Consider the following 26,518-nt stretch of genomic DNA (forward strand, 5'->3'; position numbering starts at 1 on the left):
TATTGGGGTAGACATTTTTTTTTCCCAGTACTTAAACTGTTTCAGGCCTTTATTTTTTGTGGTTCCTAGTTTTTACCATTTTATTTATAACTTATTGATGTTATTTGCATTGACATCAATTCTTTTCCTGTGCTTAAATTTTGAGATATTTAAGCAAAAAATTTGACTCATTATCAGATTTTTGTCCATGTGAGTTTTGTCATACAACATTTGCCATTGTGAGTTTTACTATGTGGACATTGTTTCTACCAACTCCAATCTTCTTGATAGCTATATTTTATTAAGAAGACTTGGTTCTTCCAGCAACTTTTTGTCATCAGCCATTTTTTTCTATATGCAGTTTTTTTGTTTTTTTTGTTTTTTGGTGGTACTGGGGTTCCTGGAAACCCTTCTCTGGGCAACACCCCCAGACCTATTATCTATATATATATATATATATATATATATATATATATATATATTTTTTTTTTTTTTTTAGAAACAGGGTCTCTTATGCCAGCGCTGCTGGCTCCAAACCTGCGCAATCCTCCTTGTCTCCACCTGCACAGGGATTACAAGCACGTACCACCATGCCGGGCTTCTATATACAGTTTTATTTTTGTTATTTTTTATTTACATGTAAGAACTGTACATATTTATGAGGTAACAAGTGATGTTTCAACATATTATCTATGGTGTATATTTATCTCCTCAAACATTTATCATTTCTTTATGGTGAAACTTTCAAAATATTTTCGTGTAGCTTCTTGAAATATTTAATACATTATCCTTATCTGTAGTCACCCTACTGTGTTAAATATGTGTTTCTAATATTACTGTAGACCTCACTAATGTCATCAAATATTTTTTTTCTCAGGGAATTTATTATTTTATATAGAGAGAAATAAGTGTGGGGGAAGAGTAATTGCCTTATTTTCCTTCTATTTGCACATTTTCCCAGACATGTCAATGTTACTTAACACTACATATGCTTAAAAATCCTAATATTTATAAACAATTTCAAAAATAATTTGCATTTATTTCTTTAGAGATAATATAAATATTGTGTTAATCTGAAGTGCTTACCTTCACAGTATATCTAAAACAAAATACTGCCCCAAATGCCTGGTTATTATTGAAATATTATAAGCTAACTTAGTTTTGGAAGATTATTAAAATAATTATCATTTTTAGACTTACTAAAAATAAATAAAACGTTACTTGGAGGTGAAAATAAATAACTTTCTGAAGGAAACCCAGCACCACACAACATGAACTTTTATCTATGTGGGTCAGAATCCTGCTACCTGGAAAACCAAAATAAGAGATGCAGGCAATACGAAGAGAACATTTTTTCTTCCACATTGTCATATCAATATAACATAATTGCTTAAAATTGGCATCAGACCAATGGCAGCCTTGGAGCTTCTTGATTTTTATGTTTTTAGACAAGATGATTTGTTCCCCAGTTTCAGGGTCCAAATCTGTAATTTAATCCAATTCAATAGATTTCCACATAGAGAAGTGGAAAACTTCCTCCTCTGCACAGGTGTAGATAAAGCAAATTGCATAACTCGTGGGGCAGGCACAGAAAAAAAAAAAAAAAAAGCCATGGAAGCCGGGCATGGTGGTGCACTCTTGTAATCCCAGCATTCGGGAGGTGGAGACAGGAGGATTGCTGTTCATGGACAGCCTCAGCTGCTTAGTGAGGCCTTTGCAATTCAGTGAGACCCTGTCTCAAAAATAAAAACTAAAAACTAAAAAATAGGACTGGGGGTGTAGCTTGGAGGTACAATGCCCCTGGGTTCCAGCCTCAGTACTGCAAAAAAGAAAGAACTAAAGAAGAGGGAGAGAGAGAAGAAGAAGAAGAAGAAGAAGAAGAAGAAGAAGAAGAAGAAGAAGAAGAAGAAGAAGAAGAAGAAAAGAGAAGAGAAGAAAAGGAAAAAGAAAAAAAAAGCCATGGAATCTTATGCATTAAAAATATTGGGACCCAGAGCGAGGCCAGCATCGGAGCCTGCCTTGAGACAAGGCTGGCACTGGGGCCTCTGAGGCCGGGATCGGAGCCTGCCGAGGGGTTAGGCCGCTGCTGGGGCCAGTGAGGCCGGCATCGGAGCCTGCCGTGAGGCAAGGCCGGTACTGGGGCCTCCGAGGCCAGGATAAGAGCCTGTCGAGGGGTTAGGCCGGTGCTGGGGCCAGCGAGGCCGGCATCGGAGCCTGCCTTGAGGCAAGGCCGGTACTGGGGCCTCGAGGCCAGGATAAGAGCCTGCCGAGGGGTTAGGCCGGTGCTGGGGCCAGTGAGGCCGGCATCGGAGCCTGCCTTGAGGCATGACCAGTGCTGGGGCCTCCAAATCCGGGATCGGAGCCTGCCAAGGGGTTAGGCCGGTGCTGGGGCCAGCGAGGCCGGCATCGGAGCCTGCCGTGAGGCAAGGCCGGCACTGGGGCCTCTGAGGCCGGGATCAGAGCCTGCCGAGGGGTTAGGCCGGTGCTGGGGCCAGTGAGGCCGGCATCGGAGCCTGCCATGAGGCAAGGCCGGTACTGGGGCCTCAAGGCCAGGATAAGAGTCTGCCGAGGGGTTAGGCCGGTGCTGGGGCCAGCGAGGCCGGCATCGGAGCCTGCCGTGAGGCAAGGCCGGTACTGGGGCCTCCGAGGCCAGGATAAGAGCCTGCCGAGGGGTTAGGCCGGTGCTGGGGCCAGCGAGGCCGGCATCGGAGCCTGCCGTGAGGCATGACCAGTGTTGGGGCCTCCGAGGCCGGGATCGGAGCCTGCCGAGGGGTTAGGCTGGTGCTGGGGCCAGTGAGGCCGGCATCGGAGCCTGCCTTGAGGCAAGGCCAGTACTGGGGTCTCCAAATCCGTGATCGGAGCCTGCCAAGGGGTTAGGCCGGTGCTGGGGCCAACGAGGCCGGCATTGGAGCCTGCCATGAGGCTAGGCCGGTGCTGGGGCCTCCGAGGCCGGGATTGGAATCCTGCCAAGGGGTTAGACCGGTGCAGGGGCCAATGGCCAGCATCGGAGCCTGGTGTGAGGCAAGTTCACTCCTGCGGCCTCCAAGGTCGGGACCAAAGCCAGCTTAGGGGTTAGACCGGTTCAGGGGCCAGCGAGACCAGAACTGGGGCCTCCCATGAGGCAAGGCCGCTGCTTGAGCCAGTGAGGTCTGGATCAGTCCACTGAGTAGCCAGGCCACTACTGGGACCATCAAGAGTGGGATTGGTACTTGCAACGCAGCATGCACAGAGAAATATCGCAGAAAATATAAATCAGACGCTTCTCTTAATCAGCAATAACTAGGAGGAAAAGGGCAACAGGAAGAGGTTGAGCTATAGAAAGGGCCCTATAGTGAAGCAACTAATGTGACCAATCAGAGGGTATGTAATACTGGAGGACGGAGCCTCTTTAAAACGCAGGAGGTACATAAACAAATGTATCAAAGTAAATCACCAAAGAAGCGTGGGATGGAGGGAGGGGGAGGGAATGGGATGGGGGCTGGATGAGGGCTAATTGGATGATGTGTGCTTGTATATCCTCTCAAGTCTTGTACTCCAATGTGATTGATATATGACTACAATGCACCAATTTAAAAAATAAATTAATTTAAAAAAAAAAATATTGGGACCCAGAACCCAAACACTAGGCATGGGTGACCTGTTGCATGACTTTCTGAACTATTTCTGAGTCATTATAGGACCCTCACAGAATAGAACATAAGTTTTTGGAGGCCCTTATTTTCACACCTGACAGTTTTTACTCCAGAGGGCCACTTGAATATTGTCACCCCTTGGTCATTGCCATGACAAAGAAGATGCTCTCTTGTCTGTGTTTTGGGTCCAAGTACCTGTTGGTACCTGTGAGCTTTGCTTCTGCCACCCTCCAACCCAATCTTTCTTCTCCCATGGGGGCCTATAGATCCTTAAATGAGAGCCCAGGTGGTTGAACTTTATCACGTAGACAGTAAAAAAATATTTAATATTTAATATGCCAATATTTATTGGCAGAAAAACAAAGGCAATCATTCTGGAAGGTTAATATGAATGCAGGTAACAAATCAGATGGAAGGGGAAAAGTGTGTAATTCAGTATTTGGGAGGCTGAGACAAGAGGATTTCAGGTTTCAGCCCAGCCTCAGCAACATAGTGAGACTCACAGAAATCTAGAGAGACCCTGTTTAAGAAACAAAACGAAAGGGTGGTGGTGGTGGTAGGAATATAACTCAAAGGTAGAATGCCTCTGAGTTCAATCCCCAGTACCAGAAAAGGAAAAAAAAAAGAATAAATCAGATGTAAAGTGATGTGGAAGTGGGGATTGTGGAGGAAGACAGACCTCCAGTTCTTATGATACCTGCCTTCACCTGACCCCTGTTACTCATTTATGAGGCGCTCTGCCAGTCATCTGTCCTCTCCTACCCTGCCTGGATTTATCTACACCACAAGTCTTGGTTTCTGTTCACTTCAGTTATTTGTGCTCCCACCTAATCTGTCCTTTACTTATTTTGGGTGGAACATACTCTTTACGCTCATCCTTGCATGTCAATTATGGTAGTCACCATCAAAGACCAACTCAGCAAGCGAGGCCTCCCACAGTGAACCTGGATAGGCTGGTGACTTGCCAGTAGAATGGGGCACAAGTGAGGCTTGCCACTTCTGAGCAATTAAAAAAGGGCTGAGCATTTTTTTTAAAAAGGCCTGGAAGCTTCTGCTTTTGTGTTTTTAGAAGCCAGTACCCATATGAGAATCTCTGCTCCCTAGTGGAGGATGGGCCACAGCGTGCCCTGGAGGATGAGCTCTGTTAGGGGAAATGTGTGCATCACCAAGGCAAGGAAATGCAGGGAAGATGTCCTCAGGGCATGACAGGACTATCAGGCCTCCAAATGACAGCCACTTGTATTTGGGGTTCAACTTCATGAGAGACCCCAGAAAGACCAGCATGAAAACCACCCATCTGATCCCAGCAAACTCATGAAAACATGATAAATAATAATAAGTTATTGTCTTAATATAGTCTGTTATGCAGAAATCTTCATAAATATTCTTCAACAACAGATCCTAGACTACATAAAGTCCTTTGTCAGAACTATAAGAGTAGCGGCCAATGTTTATGGAGCACTAACTACATACCAGGCACTGTTTGGGTGCTGGTATGAAATCATTTTCTATGTAACAACATTTATGCTCTATTGTTGGTTATATTTTTTAGTTTTAGTTTTTGCAGTACAGCAGACTGAATCCAGAAGCATTCTATCTCCAAGCTACATTTCCAGCCTTTTTTTATTTTTATTTTTTGTTTTGCAATAGGCTCTAGCTAAATTGCTGAGGCTGGTCTCAAGTCTGTGTTGCTCCTGTCTTAGTACTTGGATTACAGGCATGTGGCACCTGTATGTTATGATTAAGAAAACCAAGGCTAGAAAGATGACTTACCTTGACAAGACTATACAACTGATATAATAATCCAAATTTATTTATTTATTTATTTATTTATTTATTTATTTATTTATTTTGCAGGTCTGGGGATGGAACCCAGGGGCATTTGACCTCTGAGCTACACCCCCTGCCCTATTTTTTATTCTTTATTTTGAAACAGGGTCTCACTAAGTTGCAGAGGGCCTCACTAAATAGCTGAGGCTGTCTGTGAACCACAATCCTCGAGTCTCAGCCTCCCAAATGCTGGGATTACAAGTGTGCGCCACCACGCCCGGCAAGAACCCAAATTTAAATTCAGGTTTCTAAGATCTTAACTTGACTGCCTCTTAGTCTCAGAATCTGCCAAACTGGTCATGTTTCTGTTGCCAGGAATATCTAGAACTATGTAGTGTATCTATGGAAAGTCATGAGACCTAAACAAAAGTCAAGTAGTGATGGTTCCAGGTTGTTGTTTTTTTAACCAGGAAATGGAATCACATACTTTATAACTGTAAGAAGTAAAAGCCATCTTTTCTGCTGAAGTAGAAGATTATACGTAAATGTAATTTTTCATTTTGTAATGGTAAAAACTGGCACGCTTGTTGTAATGATACATGTATCGGTATGCTCAACTCTCTGATTTTTCCAGAAGTCAACCATCTTAGTTTTGGTCATCCATCTTAGCCCACAGTTGACCTGTAGTTGACCAGAAATTTTCTAGAAGTCAACAATCTTAGTTCCAGTCATTTATCTTAGCTCATAGCTACTTCCAGAATGTTAAACTTTATTTCAAATTTACTGTCTGTCTTGGAATCATGCCAATCATGCAGAGTTGTGAATGCAAGCCCTCCCTTAATCAGGGTAAGCAGCAGGATCGCATTAGGGATAAAAGCCAAGCAGACTGTCTGCTCACTGTTCTTGCTACCCAGACTCTATTTATTTATTTATTTCTGCAGAAGTAAATTGCCTGGCCAAGTTACATTCAGTTTTGTGCGATTTATTTGTGGTTTCTCTAGAAATGGTTTCTAATAATTGGGGGGCATATGTGGGGTCCTTGCCATTTGGGTAAGTTTCATGGGCTTCCAACTCAGGTGAGATGCATCTTACTGCCTTGATTCAGTGCCTTCTGATGCTGGGAGCAACTTGGCAGATTCCTAACTGGCCAAGACCTGGCAGAAAATCTTTTGGCAATGTGGGGGAAGAACACTAGTAAAAACCAGGCCAACCAGGTCACTTCATGCACAGACCAGGGTACAAAACACCACAGAAGGTGGTTAAGTATTTCATTGGTGGTCAGGTCATCTAAGGGTTGGAGTACAAGAAACCTCCAGGCAAATGGGGGTGGGTGGAGCTTTTAACAGTATTCTGTGTAAGTATGAATGAACTATGAGAGAGAAAGCACCCTTTATTCTATCTTTTCTTATCCTGTATTTAAAAATAAAAAACTACTAAGTGAAGCCCGTTGCAACTCAGTGAGACCCTGTTTCAAAATAAAGAATAAAAAATAGGGCTGGGGATGTAGCTCAGAGGTAGAATGCTCCATAGGTTCCATCCCCAGTACCACACACAAAAATCCTGCTTAAGCATTGCAATTGGAGTTTTCCCAGCTCTTATTTCTAAATTAGCCAAGGGAAAGGACGTACAGTGGTAGCAACCATTACAACAATGGTATGATTTAAGAAGTACGACCCCCTGAGAGTAGTTCCCATTGAGTAGACTATATGTTAAATTCTTTACAATAGTGAACCACTATTCACTATGAAAATGTGAATCCTCCAGCAGAACTATCTTCTTAAGTGACTGTTTCCAGGGTCTATTCTGAAGAACCTCCTTTCCCAAGATTCAATCATATACTAGCTAGCAACTATCAAATACCACTACCTTTTTATAAAAAAAATACATAATTTTTACATATAAATGGTTTACCAAGTCTGCCATCTGTATTTTTACCAGTATTTCTACCCTATACACCTTGAGAATACCTACACAAATGTACACAAATCTCTCCTGCTTGAAGTTTCACAACTAAGACCACTCATGGCCCTAACCCCAGCCCCATAGCTCTGCAGAGCTCCTCTTGTCTCTCACACTGGGCTTTATTTGAGCAATGGTTGTTTCCTCCCAAGCTTTGCTTCAAGCATGAGAAAATGGACTTTTCTAACGTCCATGCAATAATAGTTCCTACAAGCATGTAGCAATTCACAAGATTTATTGAAGGCTGAGACTGTGAAAGGGGATTACAGCAAGGTGAAGAGGAAGTGGGCCAGGAAAAATGATAAATCCGTCCCCTTCTGACAAGAGTTGACCTTACATCTATCAAGTAGCCATTAGAAGCTAGCAATCAAATATTTCTTTAGCTAATAATAATGTATTGCATGATTGAAAATTGCTAAGAGACTTTTAATGTTCTCACCATAAAAAGTTGCATATGTGAGGTAATTAATGAACACATTAATTAGCTTAATTTAGTCATTCCACAGTGTGTGCACATATTAAAACTTCATGTTTTACAACATAAATACGTACATTTTTATTTATCAACCAACCTGTTACTTTTTAGTACACTCTCCAGGCTTGAAGGGAGCAGTGGTTTGATTCCTCCTGTCATGACTTAGTCCCTGTTTCAGGTCTCCTGTAAGCAAATGTCTTGGAAAGAGCACACAGATCTCTCAGGAACAAGGGAAATTTCCAGCCATAGTGCAGCTTAAATATACAATTTTTTAGGGAAAGTATTAGTTATTAGTGTTTTCATTCTGCTAATAAACAGATTCAAACATATGACTAAATAGAACATTAATATTTTCATCCAAAGCCTCTGAGGGTATTTCCACTGTGTTCAGCTCTTGCAGAAAAGAACAAAGGTGTATATGTTTGTGTGTATTTAAAAGCCCTGCACTGTCTAATACTATATGCAGGATTGCACACTTGTAATCTTACCTACTCAGAAGGCTGACTGAGGAAGGAGGATCACAAGTTTGAGGCAGCCTGGGCAATTTAGCAAAAAGGCTAGGGATGGCTGGTTGTGGTGGCACATGCTTATATTTCCAGCATTTGGGAGTCTGAGACAAAAGAATCTGGGTTTATGGCCCACCTCAGTTACTCAGTGAGGCCCTTTGCAACTCAGTGAGACCCTGTTTCAAAATAAAGAAAAAAATAGATCTAGGGGTATAGCTCAGAGGTAGAATGCCCCTGGGTTCCATTCCCAGTAACGAAAAAAAAAAAAAAAAAAAAAAAAAAGGCTACGGATATAGTTCAGTGGTAAAGCACTTACCTAGCATGTGTTATGCCCTGGGTTCAATCCTCAGTACTGCAAAAAAGAAAAATAAGTAAGCAAGCAAGACAGCTAGCTTGCAGGGGTTAGAGACAGATCTCTCTGAACATATGCAAATTTGCAACCAGAACATTAATGTCAACAATAATTGTTACCTGGGGAGATAACTTGGACCACATAAAAGTCTACCACAGTGAATGAAAAAGTGCACAGAAATAAGAGGAAAAATGCTGGCAACACCTTATATAGAACACAGCTGGAAGGTGGAAGAAAATGCCAGCCAAGTGTGAGGCTGAGTTAGAGTGGCCATGTGAGGCAGTTGAGAGTTCAGGCAATGGCCATCAGGCTCAGGGTGACCCCGTGCAGCTGGAGCAGGGTCCTAGGCCCACAAGTTTCCTCATCTGTGCTCTTCACACAAAGTCAACCGTCACCCCGATCCTTCTACAGCCAGTGAGTCATTTCCACTGTGCTAGCTTTGTGGGGGGGAGGGGGGGAGTCTGTACGACTCAAGGCCAAGGCTTCTGTTTCTGCACCTCACCCTAGGCCACCTCAATAGCCATTAATTCTCAACTCCTGGGACCCCTAGAGCAGGCATCAGCAAACTTTTCTCTAAAGGGCTACATAGCAAATATTTCCATTTTTTAGTATCATATGATACCTGATCTCTGTTGCAACTCCTCAGCTCTGCTGTCAGTGAAAAAGAAGCTGTAGACAATACATAAGCGCTTGGCCTGTGTTCCACTAAAACTGCATAGAAACCATAAACTGGCTCTTGCTCCCAGGATGAAATGTGCTGGTCCAAGATTTAGAGCCCCAGGTTCTATGTTCACATTCCTCTACCCCCATGCTTTGATTCCTCTTTACATTTTCTGTCTCTTTAGGATTTCTGTTACTTTTATGTGAGCTTAACAAGGCTCTTTTCTTTTCTTTTTTTCTTTTTTTTTTTGTGTGTGTGGTACTGGGGAAGGAACCCTTCTCCAGGCTACACTCCCAGATCTATTTTATATTTTTATTTGGAAACAGGGTCTCTTCAGCCAGCGAGGCTGGCTTCAAACCTGCGCGATCCTCCTGTCTCTGCCTCCCAAGCGCGGAGATTACAAATGTGCGCCACCACGCCCGGCTTAACAAGGCATTTTAAAGTGTCTTTGAGTAATTTATCCAGATCCAGGTTTTTGGGTGATTGTTGAGGGATTTTTGTAATACTTAGTTCTCTATTCTGTTGGAAATATGTCTGGTCCATCTTTTTCTATCTCTTTAATGTCAATCTTCTGTGTCATTATGTCTTAGAAGTTCTTCAATAAAGATACTATAGTTATAGATAGCCTTTGAACTGATGAGTTACTTCAACTTACCTTCATGTTATTACTAGTGTATTTAGATTTTTTTTTAAAGGTCAATTCTATTTTATTGGTTCTGAGGAAGAGAGAGAGAGAGGACTCACTCAATGGCTCCTATCCTTTTCCTCCACTATGCCCTCCCCCTATCTTGGGACCCTCTCACACTACTATTTATCATCCTCTAGCTAACCCTCCTTTCTCTTCTGCTCCTTTGCTTCCCTTTCCCTGGCCAGCCAGAACCCCAAAGCCAGGCCAGACCCTCAGCTATGGGGGCAGGTGCTGAGCACCTAGCAGAGAGAGCTGAGCCCCACCCAGCCTTCTCCATTTCTGAGCAGGACACAGGTACCAGGCTGACATCAGAGAGCTTCTGCAGTGCCTCCTGGGTGTTGGGGAGGTCCCCACCTCCCCCATGCAGTAAGGAAGGGGGTGCTCCTGGCAACCCAGGACGCAGAAAGAGACAGTCGGCAGATGCGTCGTCTGGGAGGATCAGAGCGACCTACGGGTGATCTGTCAGCACCACCATGGCCTGGACAGCCTTTTGGGCAGCTTCGCTGCTGCGGGCCACCACTGTGGAGGTCCACCCATGCCGCAGAGACAGCACAGGTGGGAGGGCCCGAGACAGGCACCGTGGAAACTGCAAAGTCCTGGGACCTGTCCGCCACCACCTCAGCTCCCCGGAGATTGGTCCACTTGGGGAGGCCTACGAAAAACTCCTGGCCGATGAAGAGAACGTCGGTGCCATCCCACGTCGCGTTCTCGTCCCCCACCTCCATAGTTTGGAGCCCCAAGTCCTGAAGGGCTTTGCAGACTCCATCAACCTCAGGCCTACGGGCTGAGCTCCAGGGCCGCGTGATTAGGGCCGTGCCCCTTGGATTACAGCAGTGTCACCAAGCAGCGGTCCCAGTGGCAGAGATTCCTCAGGAGGCAGTTCTAACAGCGCAGCCCCAGTCGCTGCCTCAGTTTACCCCCAGCAACCCATGCTCCCTTTAAGCTTTGGCCAGGTCCAAAGCCGGAAGGCCAGCTCCCGCACTCTCCCCTGATGCCAGGCTCTCGGGGACACCCCAGATCAGGGAATGGGAGCCGCGATCCAGCCTAGATTTATTTTCATATTACCTTCTATTTCTTAGTTACCATGCCATTTTTATCTTTTCTCTTCCTTTGTTTTACTATATTAATCAAGTTTTTTGTAGTAATTATCCTGTAATTATTTGGAAATCCAATACTCAATTTTAATTTGTCTGTGGTAGACCTTACATTATAATATACACAAGTCTAATCTTGGTGTGGTGGAGCACACCTGCAATCCTAGTATTTGGGAGGCTAAGAGAGGAGGCTCACAGGTTTAAGGCCAGTCTCAGCAATTCAGCAAAACCCTCAGCAACTCAGTGAGACTCTGTTTAAGATTTAAAAAAAAAAAAGGCTAGGAAAGTAGATACTCCTGGGTTCAGTCCCCAGTACCAGAAGAAGAAGAAGAAGAAGAAGGAGAAGAAGAAGAAGAAGAAGAAGAAGAAGAAGAAGAAGAAGAAGAAGAAGAAGAAGAAGAAGAAGAAGAAGAAGGAGAAGAAGGAGAAGAAATAGAAAAAAGGAAAGAATAATTTTTCACTACTGGAGATGGAACCCAGGGGCATTCTACTTCCAAGCTACACTTCTAGCCCTTTTTATTTTGAAACAGGGCCACACTAAATTGCCAAGGCTAGCCTGGAACCTGTGATCCTCCTTTCTCAACTTCCTAAGTACTGGGATCACAGGTGTGCAGTACCACACCCAGCAAACTGTATGTAATGGTTTGGATTTAGCATATTCCCCTAGGCCTCATGGGAACAAGGAAGCAATGTTGGAAGCCAGGCTTGGTTGCTCAGGAAGGGTTCCTGGGGGTGTGCCCTTGGGGATGATACAGTTCCCCCTCCTCCTGCCGATCCTGCTCTCTCTGTCCCCTCTCCCCTCTCCCCTCCCCCCTCCCTTCCTTCTGGCCTCCATTACTGAGAGCAGGGTGCTGCTCTCTCCGGATCTCTGCTTCCTGCTGCCGTGCCCTTGAGTTCTACAAACCTGGCCTGACATGAACTGAATCTTGAAATCTCTAAAATCTATGAGCAGATAAACCGTCCCTCCTCTAAGTTGTGTGGTCAATTTTTTGGAATGACAGTTGTGAGAATGTTGACAGGATGATAAAATTGTACTCTCCTTCTCAGTGATGATGGGTCCTTAGAACACTTCAACTCTGATTACGCTTCAGTTTTCCATCGTAATGTTATCCAGTACTTGTTTTTAGTCTTCCAAATTGATTTTTCAGTATTGACCACTATCTTTCTCACCATCCCTTCTTGCATCCAAGTCATGCTTCTGAGTCAATTTCTTTCCTTGACATGAACACATAAATTAGTTGTTCTTTCAGCAAAAATCTAAGAGTATGAAATTCTCTCCATCTTTTTTTTTAAGAAAACATTTTTATTTTGACCTCATTCTTGAATGATATTTTTCTTATTTATTGGGTTTTAAGTTGATAGTATTTTCCCCATATATTTGCAGGTATTCATTCTAGATGATCTAGAAGAAAATGTTGTAATATTATTATTCTAGAATATTTTATATTCTTATGCTTGCTATCAGGATATATGATATTGGCCTATTTATTTGCAGAAAATCTTTTTCTTTCCTTGCTTGCTTACTCTTTACACTTTCTCTTATTTTTCTGGAATAGTCACAACCCAATAATATATTTTTATGAATGACTTATTTTTATTTATTCTGTGCCCTTTTTCTGGATGTGTAGTATGGAAGATTGTGGTCCAAGGGCTTTCTACCACTGAACTACACTCCTAGACTTTTAAATTCCTTTATTTTGAAGCAGGGTCTCAGGAAGTTGCCTAGGACTCAGGGGAAGGTGTTGCCTCACATCTGTGATTCTCTTGTCTCATCCTTCCAAGTAGGGGGATTACGGGCATGTATCATCATGCACAGCTTACATTGTGCCTTCTAAATATTTATGTTGTGTTTTTTTTTTTTACCAATTCTGGAAATTTCTGAGTCATTACATTTCAAATATTGCCTTTTTATTATTCTTACTATTTTTTTCTCCTGGAGCTTCTTTCAGGAATATGATGGATCTTTTCATTTTAGTTGCTATATTTCTTGCTAGTGTTTTCATATTTTCTATTTCTTTCTATGTTATTATATTTTTTCAACTCTATTATATACTTCAGTAATTCTTCAGCTCTCTCTAATCTGGTATTTAATTCACCTGCCAAGTTTTCTTTATGATTACAAACCTTTTTTTCATTTTTGTAGTTTTAAAATTTTGAACTCATTTTAGAATTTGAAACATCACTTGGAAATAGAGTTTTTTTCATATTGTGCTTAAGACCCTGTACTCTGAATAAAGAATGCCATTGTGCAAATTTCAACTCTATCACTTACTAGACCTGTGACCAGGGGCAAGTTACATAGCTTCTTTATTCTCAAGTTTCCCCATCTGTAAAATGAAAAAAATATTAATATTGTGTAATACTCTGGGAACCATGTTGTAAGGATTACATATATTAACATTTACAAAGCAGCTGGGCATGGTGGTGCACACCTGTAATCCCAGTACTTGGGAGGCTGAGACAGGAGAATCTCAGGTTTGAGGACAGCCTCAGCAACCTTGAGAGGCTCTCAGCAACCTAAAGAGACCTAAAGATTTTTTGTTTTTGTATTTTCAAAAACAAAAAATAAAAATGATCTGGGGTTGTAGCTCAGAGGTAGAATGGCCCTGGTTTCAGTTCCCAGTAACACACACACACACACACACACACACACACACACACACACACGCTTTGAAAAGCATTTAGAAGGGGGCTTGGCATGTGTTCGATGTTATACTATTATCATCATGAACATCACCACTCTCAGCAGCCTGTCTTTTTCCATTTATTACTCTGTTTCGGTAATTTCTGTTATAGCTTTAGTCATTCTAAAGCTCTTCTATAGCGGTCACTTTCTACGTCCCCTTCTCGTAACTTGTGTTCTTTATTCTAATCCTCTCATATTTTATGTCCACTTATTGTGCTTCGTACGCACGCACGCACGTGCGTACACACACACACACACACACACACACACACACACACGTTTCTTGCTTACTCCATGACTTTCTACTGTGAACTTATCTTCAACAATACTAGTTATTTTGTGAGAATTCCCTGCCACTTGGGTGTGTCTATTACTCCATGTGATTTTGTGTTTAGTATGCCAGGAGTACCGGGAGCATTTTTATGTTCAAATCTTCTTTAAATATATTTTAAAATTCTGAAAAATAATGGAAATTCCAACTCTAAGCCCAACTCAAAGCATGGAGTTTGGATTTCTCAAGAAGTTCATGCCTCTCCCCAGTAATTGCCAAGGTGGAATAAGCTAGAATCACAAGAGTTTTATGTCCAGGTGTGCAGCTTTTGTTTATCCTGAGTCTTAGTTCCAACGTTCCACCTAGCCCGACTGAGGTCGTATGTCTGCATGAGCTTTAAACTCAAGTTTCCAGCGAGTAAGGATGAACTCGGGATTTATCTCTGACTTCAGGTTCCTTTTTATTTTTCTAGTGTGTTTTGATTCTCTTCCAAAAAATAACTTGTGCAGTTTTCGCAGATTTTGCAGTGTTTGGGGGTTATATTAACTCTCTATCTTGCAGAGCTTCTAGTACATTTCTTCCTTCTCAGAATACAATTTCACAGTAACTTTCTTTATGAATCTCCCTTCCCTCTCAATACTTACTTTCATTTCTTATTGTCTTCCTCCACTGCATATCAGTTTCTTTTCTTCTCTGCTAGTATATTTGGATCCCACAGAGTCTCATATGAAATGACAACCCGAAAAGATGAATAGCATTATTAGTTAGCCTTCTGCTGTCATTGAGACACCGAAGCATTCATACAAAGGGCAATGCATATTGGGTGATGCTGGAAAATTTCATTTTAAACCCACAGACTTGGATCATGTAGAAATATCCCCTGGTGTTTTTCTTCTTCTGTTCCCTCCAGTGACGATCTTAGATTTAATCATTCTTTCTGATCACTGTTGATGTGTTAGTCACATCTTCTCACTGTATCTCTGACTCTGATGAATTGTGTTTTGACAAATAACTTTGGTCAGCTACATTTTCTTGGGCAAGAGTGCTCAGACTGGCTGATGCAAAGACTCAGACCTCCTTGGCAGATAGAGTCCAATATTGGAGACAAGAACATTGAGCAAAACAGTCTCCCTGCTGGAACCCAACCATTTGGCTCTGATTCCTCATTCCCCAAACAACCTCCTCAAAGCCATTTGACTAATCCACATAGAAATGCCAACCTACAAGAGGATCAAGCTACATAGCATGAACCTTCTCCCTTAAAAATTAGTAAATTTGAACTTAATATTACAAAAAAACCAAAGTAGACCACACTGAGCATTTTTATTGTAGTAAAATATACTTGATATTTGCCATTTTAGCTCTTCTTGCATGTGCAATTTAGTTCCATGAAAGCATTCGCATTCTTGTTCAGTCATCATCCTGTCCATCTCCAGAACCCATCATTCCAAACTAGGTATCCGTGCTCACTCAGTGATAACACTCTCTTCTTTCCCTTAGCCCTTGGCACCACTATTCTACTTTCTTCCTCTTTGAATTGATTACTTTAGAAACCTTATATAAGTGGAATCATACAGTATTTGTCCTTTTGTGTCCAGCTTACTTCTCTTAGCATAATGTCTTCAGGTTCATCCATGTTGTACATACATCTGAATTTCACTGAGACTTTTAATGAATTGCATTGAGACTTTAATTTTTAATGAATTGCATTTCACACATGTATTTTTTTTAGAAAGATGATTTTGTCTTAGCCACAAGCCGCAGAAACTTTTATCAGCGCCCGTGGTGAGATCCTTGCTGGTATCTCTCACTCATCGGCACTTTAAATGTCACTCTCTCCAGTAGCAGCTCCAGCTCTCCTGAGCCTTTTAGCAAAAGAAAGACTTGGGAAGCACATCATTCACATGAAAAGGAATTTTTTATTCTGAATTATGTCAGCTGCTTGACTTATGGGATGAAATTTTGAAGCCACTGACCTTCTTCATGTAGAGAAGTTGACTAAAAAAACAAAAAAAGATAATGGATCTGGAAGCCTCATCCTAGCTTTAATTTGTCTCTACCCTTCATACCCTTGGATGCTGTGAAATATGGCCTGTCCACTCTGTCACCCACACAGAGGCAGTTTCTTGTCACTGGTCCCTACCTCAACCTCACTCCCTCCTCCCACAGACTCCAAATGGTCCTGCCCTGCCCTTTCAGGGACTTTGCATCTCCTGCGAAACTTTAACCCAACTTTTAGGGCCCCACATAACAAACCCCCAAATTACGTTTTTAGATTCAATCACCAGGATTCTGCACTATTTTAGTCATATCCTTATGTTTTCCTTTTTTCTCATTTCATTCCTTTTTTTTTATTGCAATACCTTCCCAAGAGTGTCAACCAAAATTATGCCCTTTAAATAGAATTCATCTTAAATATCTACCTCATCCAAGAAACTCTTTCGAATACTCCCAGCTCTGTGTGATCACCCTCTTTGCTGATCCTCAAACACTTTGACTTGACCTCTTTTGTAGTCTGTCAGATTAGCCTCCTTCCTCCCCCAGTACTGGGAATGGAACTCAGGGAAACTCTGCCACTGAGCTACATCCTCAGCTCTTTTCAATTAATTCATTATTTGTTTATTTATTTTTGGTACTGAGGATTGAACCCAGAGGCATTATCCCTCTAAACTACAACCTCAGCCCTTTTTATTTGTTTATTTTTCATTTTGAAATGAGGTCTCACTAAGTTGCTGAGGCTGGCCACAAACCCGTGACCCTCCTATCTCAGACTCCCAAGAACTGAGATTACAAAGGTGTGCCACAACACCCAACAAGGACACTCTTTTGAACTGCTGTCATTCTCATGCTTCTCTTAATGTCTTAAACTCATTCGGCTATAGATTGCGTAAGGGAAGTGCTGTGTGTTACTCTCTCACAGCGCCTAGCCTGTGAATTGCAAAAAGTAGGTTCTTTATGAATACGCTTGTCCTGACATTTCCTGTGTACTTGGAATGGGCCCATGGCACTGTATGCTACACCAGTCATAGAACCAGCTCTGTAAGAGCTGAGCTCTCATGTGTGCCAGCAGAGGGAAGAAGGCTGCACTGAAGGTTGGACATGAAGTGTAGGAAACGGGTCTGAGTAGGAGACTGGTGCTCACTGCTGAGCATTTACTCAAAGTAGGACCAGCGCGACAGTTTGTTTTATCATTGGTTTTTGTTGGTTGTAATTTGGGAAGGAAATGTAAATACAAAATGTAAACTTAAACTCAGATAAAAAAAAATAAAATGACTTGAAATCGATTTTACTCAGCCATAAAGGACAAAATATGTCTTTTGCAGGAAAGTGGATGGAACAAGAGGATACTCCGATAGGTGAGATTGGCCAGTCTTAAGAAGTCAAGGAAGCTAGAAAAAAAAAAAAGAGAGAGATTTCAATAAACGAGGAGAAAGACCAGTAGAATAGTGGGAGAGGGTTTGGGGAGGGGAGGAGGAGAGAGTAGGAAAGGATACAGAAGAATGTACACCAAGTGCTGTGTGCATGTATGTTTGTACCACTCTGAATCTCACTACCATGTATAATTACAATGCTCAATAACAGTGTTAAAATTTTAAAAAACAAAGTGATTTGAAAATAAAAAGAATCCGATATTTATTTATTTTTTGGTACTGAGGACTGAACCCAGAGGCATTCTATCTCTGAGCTACACCCTTATTTTATTTTTTATTTTGAAACAAGATCTCACTAAGTTCCAGAGGGCCTTGCTAAGTTGTGCAGTCTGGCCATGAACCTGCGGTCCTCCTGTCTCAGCCTCTCAAGTATTGGGATTACTTCTTCCTTGTTGTAACAGAGGATGGAGTGAAAATCAGATGACCTACATAATTCCCATAACTCTGTGACATCCACGGTGTTTTCAAATGTTAATAATTAAACTGCTATAGAAGGCGATAGATTTTCCAAGAAATTTTAGATATTTAGAAAAAATAGACACAATTCTAAATTACTACCTTTAGGCAAGGTAATTCTAGACCAATACTAGAAAACATATGCTATTTATTTCTACGTTGTTTGCCTAGTGAAATTTTAAATAATTTACACTTATGAAAATAATATTTAAATCATATTTATAGTTTCAGGGGAAAAGTGGTTTAACAGTGGGCTTTTGCTCTCAAAGGAAAATTGCTATGCTCAGGTTTTGGAAAAATAAATGTTAACTTGATTTTAGAGTGAATGACACCTGTTTGGGAGGAATAGCAAAGAGCAAAGCACATCAGAAATAGGGGAAATCATTGAAGAGTGAAGAATGAAGCAGATTGCAAATTATAAGTTTTTCTAGTTTTTATTTTAGGAGACACTGTATTTCAGAGTCACTGCTATTATTTTAGGATTCTTAAAAGATGGAAAAAGTCCCAGAAAACTGAAAAAATATATTATAGCTCATTTATTTTTAAAAAGGAACAAAGGAAGATCTTAACAATTAAAGATTCGTTTCTTTAGTTCTAACCCTGAGATGAAGATTATAGACATGATCTTTAAAAAATCCAGTTGTGGTATGTCTAGAGGCACACAGGAGCCTGGCGAGGAACAGTGAGCCTTTATGAAACTCAGTATGTGTCAGACAATTTTAATTTCCTTCTATGACAGGATGACAGGACTTATAGCTTGGAGGCAAGCAATAGAAGCCATTTATCTGTCCTTTACTCAAGTTTTCAATTCTATCCAACATGTGATGCCCAGCAGCCAGCTAGCAGAATAAGCTGAGCCCCATGTTTTTCAAGCTACAAGCCCTGGAAGTTCAGAAGAGGTTTTGAATACAAGAACACATCCTTGGAGAGAGGATTATCTTTTTTGAAAGCATTCTAGGTTTTTTTTTTTTTTTTTTTTGTACCAGGGGTTGAACCCAGGGGCATCCCCACCTCTGGACTATACCCCCAGCCCTATTTTATTTTGAAAAAGGGCCTCACTACGTTGCCAAGGGCCTTGCTAAATTGCTGAGGCTGGACTTGGACCTGCTATCGTCCTGTCTCAGCCTACCCAGTACAGTATTATAGGCATGCAGTATCATGCCTAGCTTAGTTTTTTTTTAAAAAAGAATACTAAATTATAGTTAAATAGTATTATTATAATATTACTAATGTACAAATGATACATAATTATATATCATACATAATCTATCTAGTCTTTCCTACTATTTACCAGGCAATTTGTATGTGGCTGGGAATATAAAATATTAAGATTGTTCCTGACAGTGAAGAGTAAGAGTCAAGGGAAGAGCTTAGTCTTCCTATGACTGTTCCAGTGGAGGCGCCATCTGAAGGCACCTGCTGAACCCATTCTTCTGAATCAATGGCTCTCAACCTGGGCTGCACATCACTGTGGGACATTTTAAAATGGAGTTCCCCAGCCCCACTCCAGAGACTCTTATATAGTTGGTCTGAGATGAGAGCTTTAGCAGTGTTTTTGAAAAGCTTTTCTAGATCCTAATGTGCCCAGTGTTTAAGGGTGCAGAGTTGTGGAGCAAATCCATGGACATCCCCACCTGACTCTTTGTGAGAGTTTATAAAGGAAGTGCTCTGGAGAGAATTCATTCCTCATTGGACCAGTGTTTATTAAGCACCTCGTATGTGGCAGGCACTGCTGAGATGCACGGGATTATGGCAGAGAATAAAGCAGATACAGCTTTGACTTCAAGAGCCTTCTAGTATAGGTATAAGGTATTAAATAATGTCCCATATCATGACTCAATTGCAAGCTGCGATGGGTTCTTTAAAGGGGCAGTAGAGGATGCTGTGGGAGGCTACCGGCAGGGCCAGGAGAAATCTGGTTTGAGAATTAGGAGAAAGGCTTTGCAGAGGAAGGAAGCCTTAAGTTGGCATTTTAACCAGGAGCATGAGTTAAGTGGAGGCCTTTCAAGAAGAGTAGACAGCAAAAGGCTCTGAAATGGGAAGGGACATTGGCAATGAATCCCATGATCCTGAATGCTGCTGCTGTTAGAAATCAGGAAAAGGTCTCTTTCAGTAGACATAGCCAGGAGCCAGGGTTCACAGCTAGATGACTAGGTCCCTCTTATCCCCCGCTGAGCACTTTCATTTGATGGTTCTGTGGCAATCCTTTGCCAAGAATTGTGCCTTTGTTATTTGTGCAAGGGGCCCAGGTGAGGATATGAGGCTGATTGTCGGGAATCCTGCCCGACAGCTGACGGGGCTTGGCGAGATGATGAGTACCGGACGACTCGAACACAAACCCACGAGCCAGGAGTCAAGTCAAGCGAGATCTCATTTATTTCTCTCCAAGCAGTTCTTTATATAGCACCAAGCCATGAGGGGAATTTAGCCTAGCCTATCCGGGATAAAGATCACTAGCACGTAGTTTACAGCCAATCCCAGGCCAGTACATGAGCCATTCATGTGTGCGGGAAGCTCCTTTTAAGGTAGAAAGGGAAAAACCGCTCAGTTTCCCCACCCATAGTGAATGGGGAAACTACGCCTTCCTAGCTTCCTCCAGGCGCCATCTTGACCGTTTTTTACTGAATCACTTTACTTAAAGTTTTGCCTTAGGCCGTAGGCCGCTCAGGCCGAATCTTCTTAGGCGCTGTATAGACACACCCCATCATATCCCCCTTTTTCTTTTATTTTATCGGGACTGTGCCTGTCTTAGGTTGTCCCCATCGAGTACCATGGATTACCCGTCATTGGATAGTACAGATCATGCTGTACTTCCTGTCTTAGGTTTCCATGGCCCCTGGGAATCTTACCCGTCATTGGCTACCAGCCCTTCAACATGCTTTGATTTTTCCCATCTGGGGAAATTGTAAGGCGGGAGAGGGGTGGTCGTATTCAGAGCACCAATCCTAAGATTTATTTTCTGTGCTGGCAAGCCTTTGGTAATGCACTTTTATTAAATTCACGGGGGTCTACAATGCACAAAACTATGATAAACAGCAAGGGGCCCAACAAAGGAAGAAAATAGGGCAAAAGTCCATGAAAGCCGGTCCAGAACGGATCCTCCTGAAGATCTCCTCGCCACCTCTCCAGATCATGTTGGAGCTGCTTAATCTTATCTTGTTCCTGCAAAAACAAGCAGATGCCTCTCTTTTCGGCTATTAATAAATCTAATATCCATCTTTTTGTGATATCACATAGGCTAGGGAATCTAATTGGGCTTGTAAGTCTCAGACAATTTCTGAGATAGACTTAACACCATCAATTATTAGGAGGGAGTCTCCTATGTAACTCAAAGGCCATCCCAAGGCCAGCCACACCCATGGCAGTTCTGGCAGTAACCTCCAGGCCTACCACACCCATGGCAGTTCTGGCAGTAATCTCCAGGCCGATTAAGAGCAGAATGGCTTGTACTGCTCTCCTTTTTCACCCCCCCCAATCAAAAAAGGGGGGGATGGGCATTGATTTCTCCTCAAGGATAATATTTATATCGGAGAGCAGGGAGGCAAGGGAGCAAAGGCCTGCATTTAATATTTCCCTTGCCTTACCTGCGTCTCCAAAGCCTGGCATACTATACCGTATTTGCAGGGACAGGATGACGAACATTAGGGTTTTCATGACTATCTTCTTTTAAAATAAAAAACAAAGGACTAATTTCAAGGATTTCCTCTTCCCTGGAATCATAATTACCAGTTATTGTAGGCAGGTGTTTGATATCTCTTGCTGGGACCCAAAGTGGTCTTCTATCATCATAGGGGAAGACACACCCAAAGCCCCTTCCGGCAGTTATGAGGGGATCTGGGCCCCTCCACATTCCTGTCAGGGGATCTCTCCATTTTACTTTGATGGAGGAAAAGGGAATCTCTGTGGTCCAATGCCGATGAAAAGGGGACAGGTTGGAGTCTTTTGAAAAATTTAAGAGCATTTTAAGCATTGCATTTTACATTTCCCCAATTTAATAATCAAATTATAAAACATTAGGTAAAGATCACTAACACCTTAAAACCTTAGTTCTGCAAAAGGAATAAAATTTAGAAGGCAATATATCTCACATTTGATTACATACCTTAAGAACTGTATTATAGATTATCACAGAAAACCAAGATATCAGATAAACATCACTAGTTAGTGTCTCCTACATTAATTTTGTCAAAGGAAAAATAACTCTAAAAGCAATGTATATTGTATTTAATCACATCTCATATAGGTCTAATTGGACAGCTCCTTAGAAATTACTATTGTAGCTAAGACTGGTTGAAATAAAGAAACTTTGAACAATAACTTTAGTGCAGCCAGCAAGTGGAGGCTAATCTGGCGGCATTAAGACCCTGAGGATCCCAGGCTGCTGAAGCTGCTCCTGGAATGTTCAGCGGCCAGGCTCAAGTGCCTAGGAAATTATCCTAACTCTGCAATTATTAAAAAATTTTGGATGGTCTCTGAAGTTCAAGAACAGCTGAAGATAAGCTATTTTAAACCTTACTGATTTTGTTAACCAAATACAACATTTTTATAATTAATCTAAAACAAGAAGCAAAAATGATTGGCATGTTTTCCTGCCATAATAATTGGGAAAAGAAAAACTATTTGCCAATCAGGATGGGAAGGGGGAATTAACTAAGAATAAAAACCCACCTTGTTACAAAAGTACCATTTCATATTTTAATAAATTGAATCTATAAATCTTATACATATATAAAGACATGCAAGCAAATAACCTAAAAAACAAAATAAACAACTTGTATAATTTTCAAAGCTCTCTTTTATATCTTAAAAAATCTTTTTTTTTAGCTAAAATCATTTAAAATATATTTAAAAAACATAATAAGCCATTCACAATAAAACATTTAAATATCCCTATTACTGGTACCAGTATTTTAATATAAAATATAATAAAAACAAGGGAATTGCTATTCCAAAAGCACACATCCTCTACTTTCACTCATTTTATACTCCCACAGACCGGTCCTTTTTATATTTACATATGACTAGGATCCGTAATATTCAGTTTTAGATTTTATATCAGATTTAAATCTGTGCTGTTTAGCCACAGATTTAAACATTTCCTCTTGGGGGAAGGGAATCCTTTTTCAAGGAGCTTCAGCCTGATAAGAGAGACAAGACAACTTAAATACCTTTTTAACTTTACAGCACAGGCCTGCTAGATGTAGTTTCCTCCCCCCTTTCTCATTGGATGAGTGAAGAGTAGGATGCTGACAGAACTTCTCTCTGGGGCTGGAAGAAATCTTCCAGCGGCCGCCCCCAGGGCAGTTTGCTCAGCCTCCCACCAGCTCACTGTCCAAGGTCTAATTAAAAGGCAAATTAAACACACAAAATAAATGCACAGTACTGAAAAATCTTTTTTTTATGCAATCTGATGCAGAACAGAGGCCAGAAGCTTTCTCCGACCCACACCTCATTTTTTTTTTTTCCTTCAACAGCCTATCACAACCACCATACATAAAACAAACTAATAACAAATACCACCTTCTATTATCATGGGGCAACTATTCCAACACTATCACCTTAAACAAAACACTAAAAGCACCATAGAAGACAAAACAGTATCATAAAACTTTTACCATGCCAAAAAAAATGCCACCTCAAACAAACAGAACACAGAACATCATTTTTACCTTCCCCAAGGACAGCCGGGGTTCCTTGCCCCATTGCCAAAATTAAACACAAAAAAGAGAAAACAAACCAAACAAATCCACACGCACACCAACTTTTTAACACTAAAGCTTTGTAATCTACTAAATTAAAGCTGTTAATACAGATATCTAACAAACTATCCTACTAAAAAGAATTATTTACAACCCAGCTGGAACAAGCATCCTGATAAGAAACACTCAAAAAATGACACTTAAATGAACCAGACAAAGAGACACAATTGGCCCTTAACCAAACTCAAGATAAAGCCTCACCTCTCACCAAAAAACTCCCAAAACCAGTCGAAGAAACACAATTGGCACACAAAATGGAGCCCCTCCTCTTTCCGAGAAACTCCTAAGACCAGACACAATTGGCCACCTCTGGCAAGTGGCCCCAGATGGCACCCTTCATGCGGTACTCAAACCCACAATCGCTTGGCACCCAGATGGCTGAGAGTGGGACTCTAACCCACGATCCTCAGACCCAGATGGGACGTTTCCGAGCGTCCTCGGAGGTCCCCAGACTTCCTGGGACATCTCCCAGGGTGGCAGTCGGTTATCATGGACACGTCTGTCGTAACCCTCCTTGCGTATGTGACTCTAACCCACAATTGATCGGACAAGGAGTTCTGCGCCAGTGAGCACCGCTGGTGCAGACGACTGCAAACACCAGAAGGCAGCTGCTTACCACTATAACAGAAACCAAAAGTATAAAAACCAAAAATTACAGAAATTAACACAGCCGGCAACAGGAGACAAACAAGACAGAGACAAACAGATACAAGTCTTACCTCCAAGGGGTGTCTCGTGGAACTTGGGTGGTCACCTTTCCCGGCCAATGCACCAAATGAAAGACCCCCGCAGAGGGGAGACCCTCAATCACCCTCGGGATAAGCAACGTCAAGAACACACGAGAGATTTTATTTTCCTTGATGCAAAAGCAAAAGGTAAAGATTTATTAGGGAGCCAGTGCACTGGGGCCGACTCGTATAGGAGTTCGGCCCCGAGCGACTAAAATTGAGGGTATTTATAGGGAAAAGACCACCAGTTATGGGGGGTTTGGGCCAAGTTACATGCGTTTAACTATTAGCTGGCTGTTTTAACTATTAGCTGGCTGCTAGGGGCTTATGATTTTTCTTCTAAATGGAGCCTTTCAATTTGAGGATATTTGTGTTTTAATCCTCTCCCCATGGCCTCTTCTACAGATAGGGCTTGAACTTTTGTGTAGGCCATCACCCGTCCCTTTTGAACGGCACTCACCCATCTCCTTAGGACTTATTGTCCCATGTGCGATTGCTGTTGTTCCAGCATGCCAGAGACTGTTTACCTTGGAGACCTGCTGTGGCCCAGTGCGAAATTTACACCCTTTCCCCCTGATTTTCAAGTGCCAGCGAGAGCTCACCGAACGCCGCTGGAACGGCGACACTTTCCAAGGCACAGGCCCCTCTCTTGGGAGGGGCCCATTCCCTGGCGCCCTGCCCTTCACAAAGAAAAGAGAACTCTCCCCGGGGCTCCCGCCGGCTTCTCCAGGATCGGTCGCATTACCGCACTTGATGCCTCGCGGTGACCATCTCTGCCACTTCGGATTTGGGGATCTGAACCTGATTCGCTTTTGATCAGCTCTAGTATCAATTAAACATTTAGAATTTTTATCTCCAATTGTGATCACCATTTTGGGACTTAACCCGGTCACCAGAAGTACTGTCCAATGGATCTCGGTGGAACTGTTCACCTTTTTTAACGGGGCTGGGGGAAGCTCCCTTGGGAGGTTAAAGGCTCCCCCTTTTAAGTTAAGTTTGGACCGGCAGTCCCGGGCCCAATGAAATCCCTTAAGACATTTAGGGCAGGGCATCCAGGGAGTTTCCACTTTCTTTCCTCCTCCCATAGGAGGCGTGGCCTGGGACGCACATTTTCGGCGGAAATGGCCCTCCTTTCCGCATCTGAAACATGTGGCGGGGGCAACCCTTGATTGCTGTATTACCTGTATCAGAGTCTGTATGCCCTCCCATTGCCCTTCCTTTACCGCAACTGCCATAGTTTGGAGTTGATGGCTCATAGAGCCAATATCCCAAAAGGTCACAATCCATCTCTCTAAAGCATGCCCCTTCAACCCCGCGCAGGCCAGCTTATGATCGGCTGTCAATTCTTCCCACAATAGCATTTTGACAAACTTGTCTCCCAGTGGACCGGCTAGAAACCTCCTCCCAAGGCTGTTATAAACTCTCTCTATAAGTGTAGGTAGATACTCACCGGGCTTTTGAGCTATTGCCGCAATAGGGGCCTCAGTGGGCCCATCGTCTAATTTTCTCCGTGCTGCCAGTGCACCCGCCTTAACCTGATCCCGGTATGGGGGGGACAAGGCCGCCTGTTGTAGGCCAGTGGTATGCGGCTCGGCCATCACCGTAAGCATGCCATAGGTTAAGGGGATGGCGGGGTTGATATCTAATTTAATATAAGTATCCATTAAAGTAGGTAACAAATTTACTACATATAAATTATCTGACAATAAATTTATAGACTCAAAAAATCCTTGCAGGGCTAGGGCTATGGAAAAAGGTTCTTTGAATTTGGAGGATCCTTTTACAGGCTGGAAGATGGTTTTTTGGGGCTGAGAATCCATTCCTTTTACAAAAGTGGGATAAATAATCACGGAGGCCCCTTCGCGCCCTCGGAGCAGGGCTGAGCCCAGAAGTAACAGCCACCAGGCGGAGCCCAGGAACAGCAGCCACCAAGCGAGGGTGGAGGCAGGGCATGCAGCCCTGTTCCGAGCTGGGGCTGGGGCTGGGGCTGGCAGGGAGGTGCAGCCACGAGGCAGCCTGGGAGGAGCAGCCTGCTGGGCCAGCCCTTCCACTAGAGTTCCTCCAGCTCCCG

At 42.4% G+C, this 26,518-nt stretch overlaps 1 pseudogene across 1 annotated transcript; it reads right to left on the bottom strand.

Annotated features, from left to right (window-relative positions):
- Positions 1-10,234: 10,234 nt before the first annotated feature.
- LOC308258747 (putative hydrolase DDAH2) lies at positions 10,235-26,045 on the bottom strand (annotated as a pseudogene). The gene is made up of 5 exons: positions 25,973-26,045; positions 25,193-25,269; positions 24,439-24,575; positions 24,257-24,337; positions 10,235-11,066 (listed from the first exon to the last, which is right to left on the bottom strand). The product of its transcript is annotated as a putative hydrolase DDAH2 (transcript).
- Between the last annotated feature and the right edge of the window lie 473 nt (positions 26,046-26,518).

The sequence above is a fragment of the Muscardinus avellanarius genome (genome assembly GCF_963383645.1).
Source record: "Muscardinus avellanarius genome assembly, chromosome: 2".
Classification (NCBI taxonomy): Eukaryota; Metazoa; Chordata; class Mammalia; order Rodentia; family Gliridae; genus Muscardinus; species Muscardinus avellanarius.